Source organism: Nuphar pumila, chromosome 7 (assembly GCF_984573655.1).
Source record: "Nuphar pumila chromosome 7, dmNupPumi1.hap1.1, whole genome shotgun sequence".
Taxonomy (NCBI): domain Eukaryota; kingdom Viridiplantae; phylum Streptophyta; class Magnoliopsida; order Nymphaeales; family Nymphaeaceae; genus Nuphar; species Nuphar pumila.
In genome coordinates, this window is record NC_143255.1 from 96,730,623 (window position 1) to 96,749,840 (window position 19,218).

Below are 19,218 nucleotides of genomic sequence, written 5' to 3' on the forward strand. Positions count from 1 at the left end.
GGAGAATCTTCTCCAACCGCGGCAACTTTTCCTTTAAGCTTTGGGCAAACCGGTCTTATGTGCCCCGGTTCATTACAATAATGGCATATAATCCCCTTTCTAGGTTCATAGTTATTTTTGTTAAAGTGGGGAGGTCTATATGCTTTAACATTAGATCCGGGCCTAGTAACGGCCAAAACATCATCACTCTTAATGCTCAAACCAAGTCGAGTTTCTTCTTGACATATCTCGGCAAGGGCATCTTCAATAGATAGGGCTTTGCTTCTATGGAGAAGAGATGCCCTTACTTGTTCAAATTCCCGGCGAAGTCCATGAAGGAATTGAAAAAAGTGCTCCTTTTCAATTTGTTCCCTTCTTAGCTCAATATCTTGTGGAGCAACTCACTTAGGCTCAAGAAGAGCAAGCTCATCCCAAAGGGGGGTTAGAGAGCTAAAATAGTCCCTGACACTCATGTCCATTTGTTTGGTAGAACGGATTTTCTCTTGACAAAAAAATTGTCGAGCAAGATCCTTTTGGGTATACATACCCTTAAGGAAAAACCAAGCCTCATTGGCCCTTCTAAATTTGGCAATATTAGCACAATTTTTAAGATCTACATTGTTCATGAACCATGCCAAAATTTTGGCATGGTTACTTTCCCAATCCTCAATTTTGGATTGATGTTCATTAATGGCTTTGATGCGCTCATCACCATCTAAAGCCTTCTCAATCTCGTTTTCAATTTTGGTGAGAACAAGAGAGGGTTCGGGAGTAGTTCCCATAACAAAACCCCAAAGTTTCTTACCTCTTAGGTGATTTTCCATAGCGGAGGCCCACATGAGGTAGTTGGACCCATTTAGCTTAAAAGAGAGCTCCACTTTAAAGTCACGTTCCATCGGCACCAACTATTCTTCTTTTCTTCAAAAACTTTGAGAGGCACGCGTTCCAAGATGACAAAAGAGAAGCCCAATCACCAACCTGGCTCTGATACCATGTAATGAAAAGAGGCGGAAGCACCAATAGAGCAAATGTCACTCTTAAAGAGTGACCACTAAAGCCAAGAACACAAACACCAAATGTGCACACACAAAAACTCTCAAATATCGAAATGACTTAAAGTCATAAGTTGGATATTATTGAAGAAGAGAAGAGAGAGGGGTATAAAACCCATACATGAGAAGGAGAACACCTCCTCTATTTATAGAGGAGGGAGGCTCTAAAGAAGAGACTACAAGGGGGCTCCCTTGTAGTCGTTGGGAGCTCCAACGGTCAGAAATATGACCGTTGGGGCCCCAACGACTACAAGAGTGGGGCTCCTTGTGGTCATCCTAAAGAGAAAAATAAAAAGATAAAAAAGTAAAAAGGAAAAAGGAAAAAAAGATAAAAAAGAAAAAGAAAGGTACATTGACAGAATTACAATAATACCCCTATCGGGTATTTCAATAAATTAGAATATGTATATATATACATATATGTATACATATACTTGTATATATACGAATGTATATATATAAGTATATATATATATATATACATATATATATTTTAACAACAAGTAGCTATTTTGCTAGCTAAAATCAATAAATCCAAGGGTTATGTCTTTTAGTATTTCATATGTAGTTAATTTTGTGTGGTGTTGATGTCTCTAGGTGCACTTGCTAGCCATATCTATAGTTTTCGACATATTAGTATTTTTTTTTCTTTTTTCTCTAGTGTTAATGCTACGGTAGCACAAACTTTCAATTTGTGATTTGATGAGGAAGAGTAGCTAGATGTTTGTTAAAGGTTTGTTGTTAGTTTGGCAGAGTGACTGTTGTGGGAAGGGTTAAGCCTCACAGTTTCATCTCTGTTGCACCCATTTACCTACCTTACCCAGCCGTTACACTTACCATTGCCACCTATTTACCTGTTATATTTCACCTGAACACTCGCCCCTACCTTCTCCACTTCACATTCACACTCACTCAGCCCATTGCCTTCATTATCGCTATTCACAACAGCAATACTTGCCTGTACCTTCCAACTGTGCACCAGCACATATCATCACACTTGTCACCTTCCTGCTAACATCCCACCTGTGCATAGCATGTAAAACCTCTAGCTTGCCATATATCCACCTTAAATCCCCTTGTTTTACACCTACACCCTCATACTTTTTCCTACAGCATGCATTCTTACCGCTCTCCTTTTCACTCACCTAACACCACATCTATCACAGCACCATCTCCATTTCAGAGTAACACTGCTGCCACCATTTCCCAGCACATTACTACTTCTTCTACATTAGCACCCCTCAACACTTACAGAGCACCCTGTGTAACATCTATGTAACTGCCCACACTTCTCACAGCACTTGCCTTACTTGTTGTAGCTCATAGTATCTCCCAACACCACTCATGCCTTGCACTCAGCCTTCACTACTGCACAACTCCTAGCATGTCAATACTTCACCTTGCTGCATGTATATTGTTGTAACCCCTGTTGCACTAAATCTTTGCACTCCAGCTGCCTTCACTCAGCAATGGCTAGCACTCTCACAATCACTTGTGCACAAGCTTCAGCACATACCAACACATCTCCTTTGCATCTCCATAAAACCACCTCATGCATTCATAACAGGCTGTGACTTGCCTGCTATGACCATAAAACCACCTCATGCATTCATAACAGGCTGTGACTTGCCTTCATAACAATTCTCAAGGTTGTTGTAGTTCTTTAGGCATACATGAACCATCTCCCATTAAGCACATATATTTGTTTCCCATAGGAATTTTAAGCAAACTCATAAACCTTTCTCATTTAGTATAAGTATCATGAATAGATACAATCGTGTACACCATTACATCTCCTGTGCATTCACTCACCACTTATGCAACCTACCCTGCCATATCCTTCATTCACATCCTTGTTGTTCTTACAGTAGCATTCACACATGTCTACCCACACCACTATCTTCACCATCTAGCACCAGTCATTGCTGCATTTATCACCCCATACACTTCATTACTACTTGCAGCACCCTACCACTATACAACATTCACTGCTGCAACTTACTGCATACCTACTGTTCATTGGTGCATTCATCACACTCACAACATAACATCAGTGCCCTGTTGCATAGCAACACTTCATCACTCATTTTTGGCCCTCCTGCATACCTACTGCACCATCACCTCAATTTACCTACAGCGGCAAATCAATACACCTCTGCTACAGTACCATCTATCACTACACTGTGCACAACATTCTTTTTCACTTGTCTACCATCACACAACTCTGCACCATTCATACCTCTACATATTCGTCACCTGTTGTCCACCAGTTCCCCTTTTCTGCTAAAACTCAACCATGTTAGAATCGACTTGCCTATGCAAGTCTCCTTGCCTTCGTCCATGCTTTATCTTATTCAAAAATCAGGATTTTGTTTAAGCATGAAATCCTTGCTTTTTGCTGATTTGAAATCACCTGTTTAGGCTAAATGTGAAACATACACACCTTCACACCCGTTTTCTCATTAGCCTAGGATATCATCCGTACATTTTAATATCCCTTCTCACCATTAGCCTAGGATATTATAGATACATGTTAATATTCATTTTCTCAGTAGTTTAGTATATTACACATACATTCCAATATATATATTTTCTCATCCATATGATACATTGAATCTTTCATTTTAATGCAAAACATATGCATGAACCTTTTATCATTTGCTTTTTAGGTTCAATATAATATTTTTCTTTTACCTTGTACTGACTTGATTTTTTGCAGAAATTGTGTAGAAAAGGCTATTTTCCTTCGTAGTTTAGGAATTGTAATTTCAATTTCAATTTCAAGGTTATAATAGTTAAATGTTAATGAGAATTTTACATTCCCAGTATTAGATTAGAATGTATGTGCATATAAATCTCATAATTGTCTCTTTCATCTCATTTTTACTTTCATTTCAAAAATTCACAATGGTGAAACATGAATGGCACGTGCACCTTTCTAATAAGAGGTAAATAATTCTAAGTAAATGATTCACATTTATGACCATAGTCAAAATATGAACAATACTTAGGATTTTTATCTTTTATGGAATAACATTGGACCTTCACTTCGGTCTCTTTTGAAAATCATCATATTTCTCTAAAAAATTTCTTCATTTATCAGAATTCAACATGTAAATTAGCTTGAGATATATTCATGGCCATAGTCAGGATATATTAAAAGTTAATTTCATTTTAAAACCTATAAAGGCACCATAAATTTATTTTATTCTGTATTAGAATTCAAATATAGATTATATTATAATATGTTCGTGGCCATAGTCGTGAATGTATTATGATTTAATCTTATTTCAATTCTCCTAAAGAATAAAATATGCTTTTAAATTTCAATCTTCAAATAAATTCCAAAGCATTCATCATTTAGGATAGAATTACATTTCTTTTCCAAATTATTTCAATTTATCTTCAAAAATCCAAGTGATTTTGAGATAAATTTCCAAATATTTTCCCCATTTCTCAAATCAATCTTCAATTCTTATTTATAAATTCAAATTCATCTTTTTATTCTCAATTCTATCTTATTTCAAGATTCAAACTTCAATATTCCAATTTGAAAGTTCAATTCAACTTTGGAATTTCAAATTCATTTTCAAATTCAAGATTCAATTTCCAAAACCAAATCAAATTTCAAAGTTCAATTCAACTTTGAAATTCCAAATTCATTTCCAAGTTCAAGATGCAATTCCAAAATCAATTCAATATTTTAGATCCAATTTCAAAGTTCAATTCAACTTTGAAATTCTAAATTCAAATTCAAATTCTATTTCCAATGAAAATTTCAATTTCTAAATCCTTTTTCTATTTCAAGTTCAATTTAAATTTTAGATCATAAATTCAATATCAAATTCAAAATTCATTTCAAATTCAATTCCAAATTCTAGATTCTGAAGTCAATCTCAAAAACCAAAATCCATTTCCATCTTTAAATTCCATCTTGATTTCTCAAAATCAATTCTATTTTCAAAATCCATCATGATTCTTCAAATTCAATTCCCATTTCAAATTCTATTTCCAATTCTAGAATTCAGTTCCATTTTTACATCCCATCTTGATTTTCAACTCCAAATCCATTTCCCATTTCTAAATCAGAATTCAATTTTGAAACCAATCCAAAGTTTCAAATTGAATTTCCAATTCAATTTCCAAAAAATCCAAAGTCTGAGTTCAAACATCAAATTCAAAGATCTAATCTCTCTTTCAAAAGTCATTTTTTTCAGATTTCATTTAGACTCCAAGTCTAAAATTTTGAAATCAATATTTTCTCTCAATTTATCAGTTCTGAGACTCTAAACCCAGTCTTTCTCCTTCAATTCAAATCCTAACCCATTTTCCAAATCTTTGATTATTCCAAGACTTAGAACTTCAAAGTCTCTTCCCTCAAAACTATTTCAAGTCTTAAGCTTAGATTCAAAGTTTAACTTTTCCAAATCGATTTCAACTTTGTAAAAACCATTTCTTCGAAATGTTTTCAAACTCATGTCAAAATCACTTGAAAAATCCTAAAATTTCTAAATTATTCTTCTCAAAAGCATACATCTTTGCATTCGCATTACACAAGCATGATTCTTCGTGCATTTTTAGATTTAAAATAATTTCTTAGACATTATTTAGGCAAAGCAAAAGGCATAAGTTCGATCTTTGGTTCAATTACCCCTGGTAAAGGCACCAAGAACGGTTGAACCTCATACCGATGAGCGAATTCCGTCTCTCCATTTTTCCCATGAATTTTCAAAAACGGAGGCGAGTAATTTTAAAATATTTTTAAAGGTCAAGTGAGACCTTGCAAAAGAGTTCATCTCTTCTTTCTTTCTTTCTCATCTCTATTCTTTCTATCTTTTATCCCCTTCAAAAAGAGAAAGAGGCTAGAAAGGAAAGAGAAGGAAGAGGAAAAGGAAAAGAGGAAAAGGAAAAGAGGAAATTTTTTGCAATGATCACATATCAGAGTCGTATGTGTCATGAATATATCGATGTATTCACAAAAGATAACCACTATAATCATCATCAAAGATTATACAGATCTTTCCTCACAGCGTGAAACAACTATGGTATCAACATCAAACCCTATCTATCAAGTACATGTAGAAGGAATATAGAAGAACAAAGAAGAAAAAAAATACAAGGAAGAAGAAGAAGAAGAAGAAGAAGAAGAAGAAGAAGAAGAAGAAGAAGAAAAGAAGATGAAGGCAGAGGAGAAAAAAGAAGAAGAAGAAGTTGCACTGCCGCAGAAAAGAGGAAAATAGGTTAAATAGATTAGGGTTTTAGACCTGGACAACAGGTTGGGTTGGGTCGGGTAGGGTTTTGCATAGAATAGGGTCTTACATGGATCTATATTAGACTAGATAAAGTAAAAATTGAGGTAACTTCATAAATACAAATCAATTTACAACTGCGAAGGATGGTAATCACCTTAGAGAGAAGAATGAAAAGCACCTTTAGTTTACTGAGTGGCCTTTGCTAGTCACTGGGAATGATAGAAGGCAAATCTATCTACCAATGAAGGTCCTTATCTCTTTGCAAGTTTTTTTTGTAACACATAGTGATAATTTCAGTCGTTAATTCCCTTTTTTATGTGAACTAATGGAGAATATGAAGCTCGCACAACTGTAGCATATTTATCATGAAGTATATCGAAGGTTAGGTAGATATTTTTTCAACTGCAAAGGATGATTTGTGAATGATAGAGGGTATGACAGTAGGAATAGATCAAATAGATGTATACAAGGAAGAAGAAGAAAGAAGGTGAAGGTGGAGGAGAAAAAAGAAGAAAAAGAAGAAGAAGAAGAAAAAGAAGAAGAAGAAGAAGAAGTTGCATTGCCACAGAAAAGAGGAAGAGTTGTTAAATAGATTATGATTTTATATATGGACCACAGGTCGGGTAGGGTTTTACATAGAATAGGTGTAAATACCCTAAATTTTCCTCGTTCATCTTCAAACACCCCCTTTCAGCAGATGCCAATCCCCTTAGGAGTCTAACCCTAAGTCTGTCCTAGTTTAGGAGTCATTTCGTCCATTTTTGTCAATAAAATTCCCATTTACCCCTAGGCCACTATCAGTCAGAGTTAGTCAAGCTCATTTTTAAGTTCAGAACAGTTAGAATGTCAATCACTTCTAGCTTACCTGAGCTCACGATGAGCAAACATTTTTATTTTTGGCCATTTCAGCTAAAATTGGTTCATTTCTTGAGAAATTAGCTCATTTCTAGCTCGAATTCAAGTCAATTATCTTTGAGCCAGTTAATGTCAATCGACCTTATTTCCCTGAGTCTAGCTTAAGCTCACTAGGAGTTTAAGTGGTTCAGTTTCAGTTCAAATCTATTTTTCATAGTGTCAGAATCCATTTTAGCCCATTTCAGCTCATTTCAGCTAAAGTTGAGCTAAATCCAGTCAGTTGAGCTAATGTTTGAGCTCTGAATTTAGTTCATCTCAATATTATTGGCCTTCATTTTAGCTCAAACCCAGTGCATTTTTGTGGTCCACTTCACTCCAGTGTGCATTTCTCACCATTTCTCTGAGAATTGTATCATTTCTTGATCATCCAACATAGGAGTTTTGTCGAGTCAGTGTCTTTTTAGTTCCTCTGATCTTAGAAATCCTAGAATTCAGTTTAAACCAGTTCAAACCTTATTCTTCAGTGTCACTTCATGCCCTGCAGGGCCAAAATCAATCCTCAATTTTCATCCTCGAACAGGAATGTTCAATTCTTTGTCTCTGCTCAGGGTTCATGACTTCAAATCCCTCACCCAGGGTTTACATTTTATAATCATTTTGTATCATTTCATGTCATTTCTTATCATTTTATTACATTTCATGTCATTACATGTCATTCTCGAGGACCAGCACTGTAAGACCCTCAAATTTTCTGAGAAAATTATTCAATTTATTGTAGAATTTCAAAGTGTATGTATAGGCCTATGTATGCATGTATATATAGGTGTATGTATGCGTATATATATATATATATATATATATATATATATATATTCAGTAAAATCAAACCATCGAGACTTTTAAAAAGGGGCTTAAACCCATTTTATTACAAAATTATACTTTGAATGTGGTTTATGAATTTTTTTAGGTTTTATCAAAAATTAGGAAGGATACTTTCAAAGATCAAAGCATAACTTCAAAAAAAAAAGAGAAAAAAGAATAGGTTTTTTTAAAAGAGCCAAAACAAAATTTTAACAAGTTAAAGTGAGGTTTTTTGAATTTTTGGAAAGGTTGGCACACAGCCAACGTCTCCCTAGGGCATGCACACTCTACGGTGCAGCCCATGTCACTTTGAAAAGATTAAAAAAAAAGGAATGAAAAGTTAAAAAGCCTTAAAAACAACCCGAATTTAAGGAGGAAAACGGGGGGGGGGGGGGGCGTGTTCAAGCTGGACCGTCCATCTCTCTCTCTTAATCCCAGCCATCCAGTGCAACCACAAGCTTTATAAGGCTTTGGAAAGGGGAAGGAGAGAGAAACTTTAGCCGATTTGGCCTCTCTCTCACTCTTCTCTCCTCTCCTCTCTTCTCTCTCCCTCTCCCCCAAATCGTGGACTCCATCAAACTACCTTGGGGCTTTTGTGTAGAGCTGGGTACCAAAGAGGGACTCCTCTCTACACTCCAAGCCATGGGTAGAATCACGTTCTCCTCCTCCTTTTTGAAAGCAAGGTGAGTTTATCTTCTTTCCGTTTTTAGCATTTTTGTTTCTTTTCTTTTGAAAAATGCATGCATGCCATGATCAATACCATGAAGCCTAGAACCCTTCTTGCATTCAATGAACTGCAAGGGGTTGGGTTGATTAGATATTTGCCATTTTCATTTTCATTTTTGCATTTCCACCCTTCTTGTGCACACACGCCACATCTATTTGCTTTTTTGTTTTTGGTTTCTTTTGGTTTCCCCATAGTGGCTGGGCTCACACGGCCTCTTCATGGATGTGTAGAGCCCCAGCTAGAGGGGAAGAGCGGGGTAGGTGGTTGGAATGCACCATTGCTGCTGGCAGCAAGGGGCTGCTGTTCCAGCACCCCCACCTCCTTCCTTCTTCCCTTCCACCACGGTTGTAGCCCCTTTGCTGGGTTGTAGGGGTTCAGACCTGGTCTGGCTGCAGCAGGTGACCCAGGTCTACCACACCCGGGTCAGCCTAGGCCTCCTTTCCCTTTCTCTTTTTCCTTCCTTCTGCCCCTTCTTCGTTTCTTTCTGTGCAACAGTGCCTGGCTGCATGCCAGGTGGATGCTTGGGGTCTGGCCAGCACCTTGTGCAGGTGTTGTGTCCAGGTCCCTAGCACCCGGACCCACTCCTCTCTGCAGCTACAGCAGCCCCGGTGTACCGGGCGCCCTGCTGTAGCTGCGGCAGGTAGGGTGGTCCAGCACAACACCAGTCTGTGCACCCTGTGTCAGGCTGTGTGCTCGGCTGGCAACATCACCTCTGGTCTGAGTCACTCTGGCTCAAACCAAGGTGTGGTCATTTTTTTTAGACCCGAGCTGGTCTGGTCCCACCTGGACCAGACCTAGCAACACCCGGTCTCAAGGGTGGGGCGCCCGGACAGTCACTGTCCGGGGCAATCTTTTGTAGCAAGGCAGCATCGCGCTTGCCCTACACCTGCGCTTCCTTTCCACTCCCAGTCGGTGGCCTGTCAGGCTGCTACTGTACAGCCTACAACAGGCCCAGTTCCCTCATGTTGGAACAACGCTTTGGCCTACAAGTGGGGTTGTTGCCTCTACCACAGCAGTTCAGTCGTGGGCAGCCCCATTCTGCAACCCTGCAGATTGCGAGTGTGTGATGCCTTAGCACTCATTTTTCTGCCGTAATGGTAGCATGTTGCTCGTGTCCCGTGGCAGCCCAATGCTGCCCCATTTTCTCGAGTTTTGACAATGTGTTTGGTGGTTTTCGTTTTGCGCATGAGTGTAGCATGTGTGAGGCACTTTCGTTGGGTTTCGCTTTTGCACTTGTTATGTCATGAACATACTTGTGGAATGCATGTTTCTCACAATTTTTTGCCGCGTATTTTTCTAGCCATCGTAGTTGTGGCATGTGGTCCCTCGCATCGATACTAGCAAGTGTATGATTGAAGCACAATTGTCACTATTCGAATTCTCACAAAGAAAAGCATGCCAATGTAATTCTCGCAAATATATTACTCAAAGTTGACGCACATCACTCGCATATCATGACACATGCATGAGAATCTTTGTTAAAATGCGTAAGAGTGATAGCAAAGCGAAAAGAGAGTGTTACGATTATGTGAATCACCCTTGTATTTAATAATGCCAAATATGATGCAAAAAGTCTTGTGATATAATGTGCAATTGCAAATGCTTAAATTGTTGTAATTGCAAATAATACGTGAAAATGCATAGTTGGCTTACGTATCGAACATCGTTGCCTACTTACACTTTGCACTTGCACATGATTGACACAAATGCGATATGAAATGTATGTGACATGAGTAGGCATGAGAATTACATCTTAGCATGTGTGCGAAATTTATCGAAACATGTTTTGATTAAGTTAGAAATTTTACACACTTTGGCACATTATGTCACTGAACTAAAACGTGTTGAATCAAGTTAGTTTGTATATCAAGTGTCTTATTTTGCAAAAAAAATCCTATCATGCAATAGATGGTTAATGGAATTACGTGCATTTATAGTTGACACACGATGCACATATGACACTTGGTTTGTCCTGAATGACAAAGGAGATATGGACATCACAGTAGGGTTATGACACTTATTTTGCGTAATTGGATGCTTGTTTGAAACTTTGTGGCGAGTTGTGTTGGGCATTGGGTCTTTTTTTGTGAGAAAAGTACACTTGTGCTCATCGTGTCATAAACCCCTAAATAATGAATGTGTGATGATCGCCTTCACAGGCGAAGAGCTCTTTTGAGGTCGTGTGAGGCTAGAGCACGTGAATGGGCAGGCTAGACCATGAGTGTTGTTCATGTTGCCCTGCGAGGAACACAAGGCCAGATGGGCCTAAGTAGCTCAGAATGAGGGAAAGTTTACTAACTGAATCCCTAATAAGATAAATCGCCATGTTACCCATTCACAAAACGGTTCACCTTGGAGAGGGTGGATGGTACAACCCTGAGTGACCGGTCGATTTCAAGACACGTTTAAGGAGCAAAGGCATCCTTTGACCTCCAGTCACTCAGAGTTAGGGAGGTCGATGTGACCTATTAAGGTGCCTCATCTACTAAAGTAGTGTGGATTGCAATATGTTACCTATGCGAGGTTTTCTCTTGGTTACGAGTCACCCGCATGAGGTTTACTCGGTCTGTAGGTACCACGGTTATTACATAACGTAGAATAATAAATGTCGATGGTATTTTTCACAGAATACAAGGTTCCTTCACGTACCTGAAGGCGTAATCAAGACAGAACAATTAAACTAACTTGCTAACTATTGATGTATGAATTAGTGCTTATGTCGTAGTTCAATTCTTAGTTCTTTAATTGTTTAATTGTTCAGATGTTTAAATTCTCTGTCTTTCTTATCATTCATTACTTGTTATAGTTGCACTTAATTAATGATTTCAAATGTTTATTACTGTTTCATCATGCTAAAGTTACTTATGTCGATATGATAATTAGCCTTGTTGATATTTGCATCAATGTCATTACTGCCTTGTTTTTCCTAAATGTATGGTTGAAGATATCACCTCACCAACTCACCAGAGTACTGACCCCGTTTCATGGGGATACAGGTGATGACTGCTAGGGTACGATCGCGACGACTGCACGACAGAGGCTTGGGACCCACACTTTAGACTTACGCGGTCTAGGCAATTATTTTGCGAAATCCTCAATTTTGGTTTTGAGAGACCCTTTGGTAAATGAATTGATGTATATCCTTGGTCTGGTTTTGTAAATCAATTATGGAATGAAATGTTTCTTTTTATTGTTCATCCTGTAACCCACCCAAAATTTCCAACTAATTTCCCTTAAGGTTTTTTCGCTTGCATAATTTTTAAAAAAAATCCTCTAAAAATCTAAGGATATTACAAGTTGGGATTTTGGGGCGTTACAAGCACTCTGGTTTTTCAAAATCTCAAATCTAGATTCGAGTTCTAAAACCTTATTTTGAAATCAATTTCAAAAACCTGGGTTTGAAATCGACATTTGCCATTTGGCCAACTCCTCAGGGCTTTATATTCCTTTATTTCAAAGTATTTTCCTTAAAAAAATGATCTAGATTCATTTTAAACTTGATTTTTAAACCAATTTTCAATTTTTATAAATTTCTTCAAGTGGGACTCACACTGCAGGGGGAACCAAACCCTAATTTTTCCATCTTTATTCAAATTCATTTTATTTCATGCTTTACATATTTCAAAAATACAAAAATATTAGTGAGTCTAGGGGTCTTTTTGAAGTTTTTCAGAAAAAAAATAATATTTTTAACCTCTTTATTTTCCCTTTTATTTAAATTTATTTTTTTTGAAAAATCAAATGGGGCCCACAGTAGGTGGCGCCACATTTGAAGATGTTTAGGTTAGTTTAGGTGAGTTAGAATTTTAATTAAATTAGAAGTTTGAAAAGTCAAAATCGATTTTAAAACTCTACCTTTATTTTGGTATCTTAAAAACTTTGTTTTTAAATCTTGTAATTAGGGTTTTAAAAACCAAATGTGGATCCACATAAGGTGGCGCCACATTTGAGATTTTCAGATTCAATTAGAGGTCAATTAGGTTAGTTAATTAGTGTTTGGTTTAGGTTAGAAGTCCATGTAGAACCCCCCCCCCCCCCCCCCCCTTAATTGAATTAATTAAGAGAGTTCCAAAAAAACAAAACTCTCTAAATAAACCTAATAAAAAAACTATAAATAAGTCTCCCAAGGGGGAGGTCCACCCATGCTCTCCCTCCTCTCTCTCCTTCAAGCCCTAACATCCCTTCTCCATTAAAGCCCCAAGGTAAGCTTTGCTTTTCTTTCATTTTTTATTATTTTGCTTAATTTATTTACTTTTTCCATTAAATCCTTCATTGCCGCCCCCTTTTATTCATCTTTTTCCTTACTTTTTTGTTCAAAAACCCATGCTCACGACCCAAGATGATGATCTACTGACCATACATGATGTTTTACACATTTTTTATCTGTTAGAATCGTTTGCAATACGCTTGTTATGTAAAATGTTCGGAAAAGATCGAGATTCGCTCTTTCTATAGGTTGAATCCCTCTTTTAATGGCTAAATCAAAAACTCAACCATGCTTCCCTGATTTTTTTTGTTTATTTCATCATATTCATGTTTATTTTAGTTGTTCATGCATTAAATCATATTTCATATCATTGGTTACACATTTTTTGTGATTTTAGCATGCTTAAACAAATTTTATTTCGCTCTAGGGTTTTAGATTCTATATTTATAATTTTATTTATTTGTTAATTGATGGAGATGTAAATCATAGGATAAAGGTTGGGTGGATGAAATGGAAGAGTGCAACTGGAGTGTTGTGCGATCATAGAATGTCATTGCGGTTGAAGAGAAAGTTTTATAGGGCGACTATTAGGCCCGCTTTACTATGTAGTACGGAATGTTAGGCTGCCAAGAGACATCATATTCAAAAAATGAGTGTAGCTGAGATGCGTATGCTGAGATGGATGTGTGGAAATACAATAAAAGATAAGATTCAGAACAAGGAGATACGTAAGAAGGTAGGCGTTGCACCCATTGAAAATAAGATGAGAGAGAATCGTTTACGGTGGTTTGGACATATTCGACGAAGGCCTAATGATGCTCCAGTTAGAAGGATGGAGAAATGGGAAAATATATTAGTTAAAAGAGGTCGGGGTAGGCCTAGGAAGACATGGATGGAGGTGATAAGAAAGGATATGAATGCTTTGAACCTCACCGAGGACATGGCATTGGATAGAAATGAATGGAGGAGAAGGATTCATGTGGAAGACCCATAATGATTTTCTTTGTTGGTTCATATCGCCGACCCCAATTGTTTTGGGATGAAGGCGTAGTAGTTGTTGTTGTTGTTGTTGTTGTTAATGCAATTATTTTACCAGCCTGTGTTCATTAATAAAATCTGATTTTTTTATAGGGAAATCATGCATATGCCTATAGTTCCCAATAAGAAAATCAGAATTTTTAGAGGTCTATAACTCTGTGTTAAAAAATCAAAGTCAAAACCTATTTTCAGAGTCGGGAAAATACTGTGGAAATCTAGGAGCATCTTTCTGAGGTCATATCTCCCTCGTTGAAGATCATATCGATAATCCATAAAAATCAGCGTACTCTTCATGATGTCTAGTTTAATCTGTAAAATTTTTATAAATTTCTATGGTAGATTTCTATGTTTCTTTGACCCAATAATAGCACCTATACTTCTTGAACCGACAGACCCGATTCAGGGTTAGGGTTAACTTGCTGGATCGATTTCTCTCTAACCGAAGATCATATTGATAATCCATAAAAAGCCACTGATTTGTCGGCATGTCTACTTTTTATGGTGTGATTTTTATAAATTTTCACCATTGATTTATATTTTCTTAAATCTCACAATAAGAACCTGTGTTTCTTGAGTGACAGTCTTGATCTGATCCTTGGTTCATATTGCTGGAGCGATTTCTCCCTCACCGAAGATCGTATCGTTGATCCATAAAAAGGGTTTTTCTCAATGTGATTTATAATTAGTCTCTATAAAATTTTACAAATTTTGATAGTGGTTTGCTATATTTTCCTGAGCTCAAAACCGGATCTATCCTTTTTATATCGTTATGCATAAACCAGAATCAGGTAGTATTGCCGGAATCATATCTCTCTAACCAGAGATTGTATTCTAGATCTGTAAAAAGGGTTATCTTTATTAATCTGTCTGATTTTGCTGTGTCAAATTTCATAAATTTTTATTGTAGTTTGATATTCAATTTGGGTCTGACACTGTGATAGGTATGTGATCATAGGTAAAATCGTGTATTTTTTTATCTTTTTATTTAATATTTATATCCAAAAAATTCCAATATTATATTTTTTTACTGCATTTTAATTTTAGGGTTATTATAAGTGTTCATGTCAATTTTTATGAATTTCAGAATTCATTTGATGCATTATTTAGTTATTTCATAAAAATAGGATGCCCGCAGAGTCTTGATTCAACTGAAATACAGGCAAAATTTGTTTTTTTCTCTAATATTTCTTTTTTCATGAAAAAATTTATATTTTTAGGATTTGATCATGTTCATAATCATATCAGGGTGCTCTCCACCTGATTTGGCATCGTTTTGAATCTGTTTGATCCACGGATTAAGTGTTTTACAAAAATATTTTCTGAAAACCCCTATTTTTAACCCTCATTTGCAATAAAGGTCAATTTTCAAGGGTATTTTAGTCATTTTTTTCTAAATTCTGAATTTTAAATTTATTTATTTTTATTATTTATTTATTCATGCATCATCCTTTATTATGTTTATTTCAAGAAAGCATGAGAAAAGGCTTATATCCGGATAAATCCCTGAATTCCAGATATTGTTGGATAAATCCCGAAAAGCTGACATTTGTCCACTAACAAGTTTGCTAATTTTGTAGGGACACCCAAGATTAAATTTTTCCTTTTTCTTTTCTTTTTTTCTTGCAAATATTGATGTAAATTGTAAATGTAAACATTGGAATCAGAATTTACTTTTCTGCTTAGATTAGGGTTGCATTGCATATAGTTTATTCTCAACAATATTAATCGTGTGATAGATGATAATTCATGCATATTCAAATCCATAATGGTCTACACGAATGGTACATGCACTCGCTTCTAAGGAGTTAATAAACTCGATTGAGTTCGTATTTGTGGTCATAGTCAGAATACGAACAATATCCAGATTTATCATCTTCTTTTAAGCCACAAACGGCCTACACACTTTGTCTATTTTCAGAAATTATTGCATATTCTTGAAAGTTTTCTAAGTATTTCTCCCTTTTTAGAATCAAATAAGTTATATTCGTGGCCATAGTCAGGGATATGTGACAAATATATTTCAGTCTTTTTATCAATGATTTTCCATAAATTCTTCAGAAAATATTTTTTTAAATTGCATTCATGCATCATCTAGGTTTAGATTGCATCATAAAAGGATTTCACAGGGCCACACACCCATCCCTGTTGAGTTATTTCATAATTCCATATCAGAAAAATCGATTTTCTTAAAGTCATCCAAATTTTCTCCAAAAATCGATTTTCCAAGGCATCAAAACTTCCTTTTCTTCAGAAATTGATTTTCCAAGGCATCAAAACTTCTTTTTCTTCAGAAATTGATTTTATCAGAATAGTTTCACTTTTTAAATATTTTTCTAAGTCTTTCCAAACTTCAATATCTCCCAAATCCAGAAGTTAAAATAAGAGAAATCAATTTTCTCAAAAATTACCCAAGTTTTCTTCAGAAATTGATTTTCTCAAAACATCAGGATTTCTTCAGAAATCGATTTTCCTTTTTTTTAAAATATCTGCCAGATGTGGTTCATGATTTTCAAAGTGTCTTCATTTTTCAAGTACTTTCAAATCTTCAAAGTATACATCATGTTTTCAATCTGCATTTTTCTAAGTCATAGCACATGCTTGATTTTTTATGCATTTAGGAATAGAACATTGATTTAGACAGTTGAGCAAAATAAAGTAAAGCACATGATTGATCCTTGGTTCGATTACCCCTAGTTATGGCACCAAGAACAGTTGAACCTCATATCGACAGGCGAATCCTATTCCTCAAAATTTTCCCGCATTTTAAAATGGAGGCGAGTTATTTTCAAAATCTTTTTCAAAATGTCAGTTTGACTTGCAAAAGTAAAATTTTGCAATGATAACAGTTTTGCCAACCGAGATGGGACTTGTCTCCGCCTGATCAATCTAGTGCTTTATTCTATTCAACTTATCAAAATCATGTTCTATAATGTCAGCTTTATTTCATGCAAACCTAGAAGCCTATAATCAAACCCAACTGACATGGATTGTATGTAGACTTAGGCATGGTTTGGTAGGACCTATTGAGGAGGCATTATTCATGCTCACATAGACTTAGGTCTCATACAATCCTCCTCAATCTAGGATCTGATTGAAAACAATGTTTGCTTCTCGATTTTTTTAAAATTCTACTTTTTTAGGTCATTAGAGTCTTCTATTTTCTTACATGTTGATCATATTTAAAAAACAACCTCACCTATTTTTACCTAGCCACCACGTTGCTGGGCTTTCTTCCAGAACCATAGTTCGGGACAAAGCCTGACAACTGAGCCACCTATTTGGGTTGAACCCCTCTGCCACGTATCGAGGGCCATAGTCTAAAGTATATCGGCAGGCGCTCAAAGATGTTGGAAAACATGAGCCTAAAACTGAAGAAAATTCTTTTTATGCCATGTTCATCGGACTTTGGCTCGAATATATCCGCATAGCATGATTGAACACAGATGATCTGAGCTTTAGAGTTAGGGTTAGGGTCCTACAGCTATTTCAAACTTTGTGTATTTAGAGTCAGCCTTTTAGGGAGTGTTGTATGCGCATACTTGTTTGTGCAGGATCTGATTGAATGCATCTTAGTTATTTCCTTTTATTTCCTTTATTTTTTTATATTTTTCCAATAAATTTTCTGAAAACTCTAGACGATTTTTCCAAATTCTTTATTTTTCTTCAAAACTCTAGGCAATTTTTATTTTCCTTCCTTTCTTCTGGATCTCGAATTTTTAGCCTTATTTTGATCCTGCCTGCTATTTTCCTTAAGAAAATTATGTATTTTCTCTTGGATTTCAATCCTATTACCTGTTTTCTTCACCTTATTTTCCTCATATTGCCTGGTGATTTCTCTGATCATTGCAGTGGAAAATTATCCGTCTACCTTTTCTTTTGGGATTACCTTAGTTGTGTACTTTCTTCGTCAAAGTAACAACACAATTATCACAATTTCAGCGATGACCCAATCCCTAGTAATGAGATATCCTTTCAAAAATGTCAAACATGTCAAACATGATCTCATCATTTTCCTCTTATCCTTTTCATTTAAATTGTTGCCCTCAAATTTTTTTTCATCATTCTAATCACTCTGTTTGTCCTAAAGAGAGCATCGACATTGTTGAATGGTTCAGACTAGATCAAGCAAGAAGACTGCACCATATCAGCATGTTAGCAATATCAACAGCGAGGTAAAGATGAGTTCCCCAGGGTCAACCAGAGGACAGGGTCAGCAAGGTGGCGATGACATCGATCCTGTCATGTATGATCTATTCCAGAAGATGATGACCATAATGCAATCAGAGCAAGCTAAGGCTAGCTCAGAAAAGGTGTCATCCAGGAAGAAGATTAAGGGAAAAACCATTAAGAAACACATCAAAATCGCCTAGAAGAAGGTTCAACAAGATAGTGAGTCTGAAGGGGCAGACTCAGCGGAAGAAGATTTTGAAGAAGAACATGAATTGTTCATTCAAGAGCCTGAATCTATTAACCAGTTGAAGAATGAGACCCCAGCAGTCGATGATTCAATCCAGCTTCAGCTGAAGAAAATGACCAGGATGGTCAAGGACTTGCAGGCCCGTGACAAGAGCAAGAAAACCTATACTAGTGAGGACTTCTACGATGGCCTTGAAGGGGACGATAGTCTGGAAGATCTCTCCCATAAATTTGTCAAGTTTGATGGGACTGGCGATCCCAAGGCTCACCTAGCCATGTTCTTTGCAGAATACAATCAATTTAAGATGGACAATCGCACTCTCTTCAGATGCTTTTCATGCAACTTAGAAGGCGCAACAGCAAAATGGTACTCGAAGCATATTAATCCAATCGAGCTGTGAGAATTCGATAAACTGGTCAACCTGTTTATCGACTGATTCTTATTCAATACTAAGGTCATACCTACATTGAACCATCTCTGTAGCTTGAGGCAGAAAGAGGGCGAAAAGGCCAAAGACTTCATCCACAGATACAGATCCACCTGCAATCGAATGAAGAATCCGATATCAGAGGAACACGCATTGTCAATTATTCTAAATAATTTCTCACAACCTCTTAGAGGCCTGATCTCTACCTCCCCATTGTGATCTTTTATCGAGTTGATAGAATGAGTCGAATGGCTCAAAATGAGGATAGAAAAATGGTGTATATGAGAGTCTCATGCTCTCAAAGAATAGCTCAGACGTCAAGGAAAAAGTGTGAGCCATTTATGCAACAAACACCATGGGCCAAAACAATAGCAACAGCATGAAAGGCAAAAAGGGTGATGCC

At 36.5% G+C, this 19,218-nt stretch overlaps 1 protein-coding gene across 3 annotated transcripts in view; it reads left to right on the forward strand.

Moving 5' to 3' along the window:
• LOC149832555 (putative 1-acylglycerol-3-phosphate O-acyltransferase) overlaps window positions 1-19,218 on the forward strand; it is a 130,290-nt gene that overhangs the window by 55,227 nt on the left and 55,845 nt on the right. Inside the window, exon 9 of one of the 3 annotated variants that reach the window (XR_016433352.1) lies at window positions 11,723-11,847. The exons of the other annotated variants lie outside the window; for them this stretch is intronic. The gene's annotated coding sequence lies outside the window, so the exon portion shown is untranslated. The remainder of the gene's footprint in view (window positions 1-11,722; window positions 11,848-19,218) is intronic. 3 annotated transcript variants of the gene reach the window in all.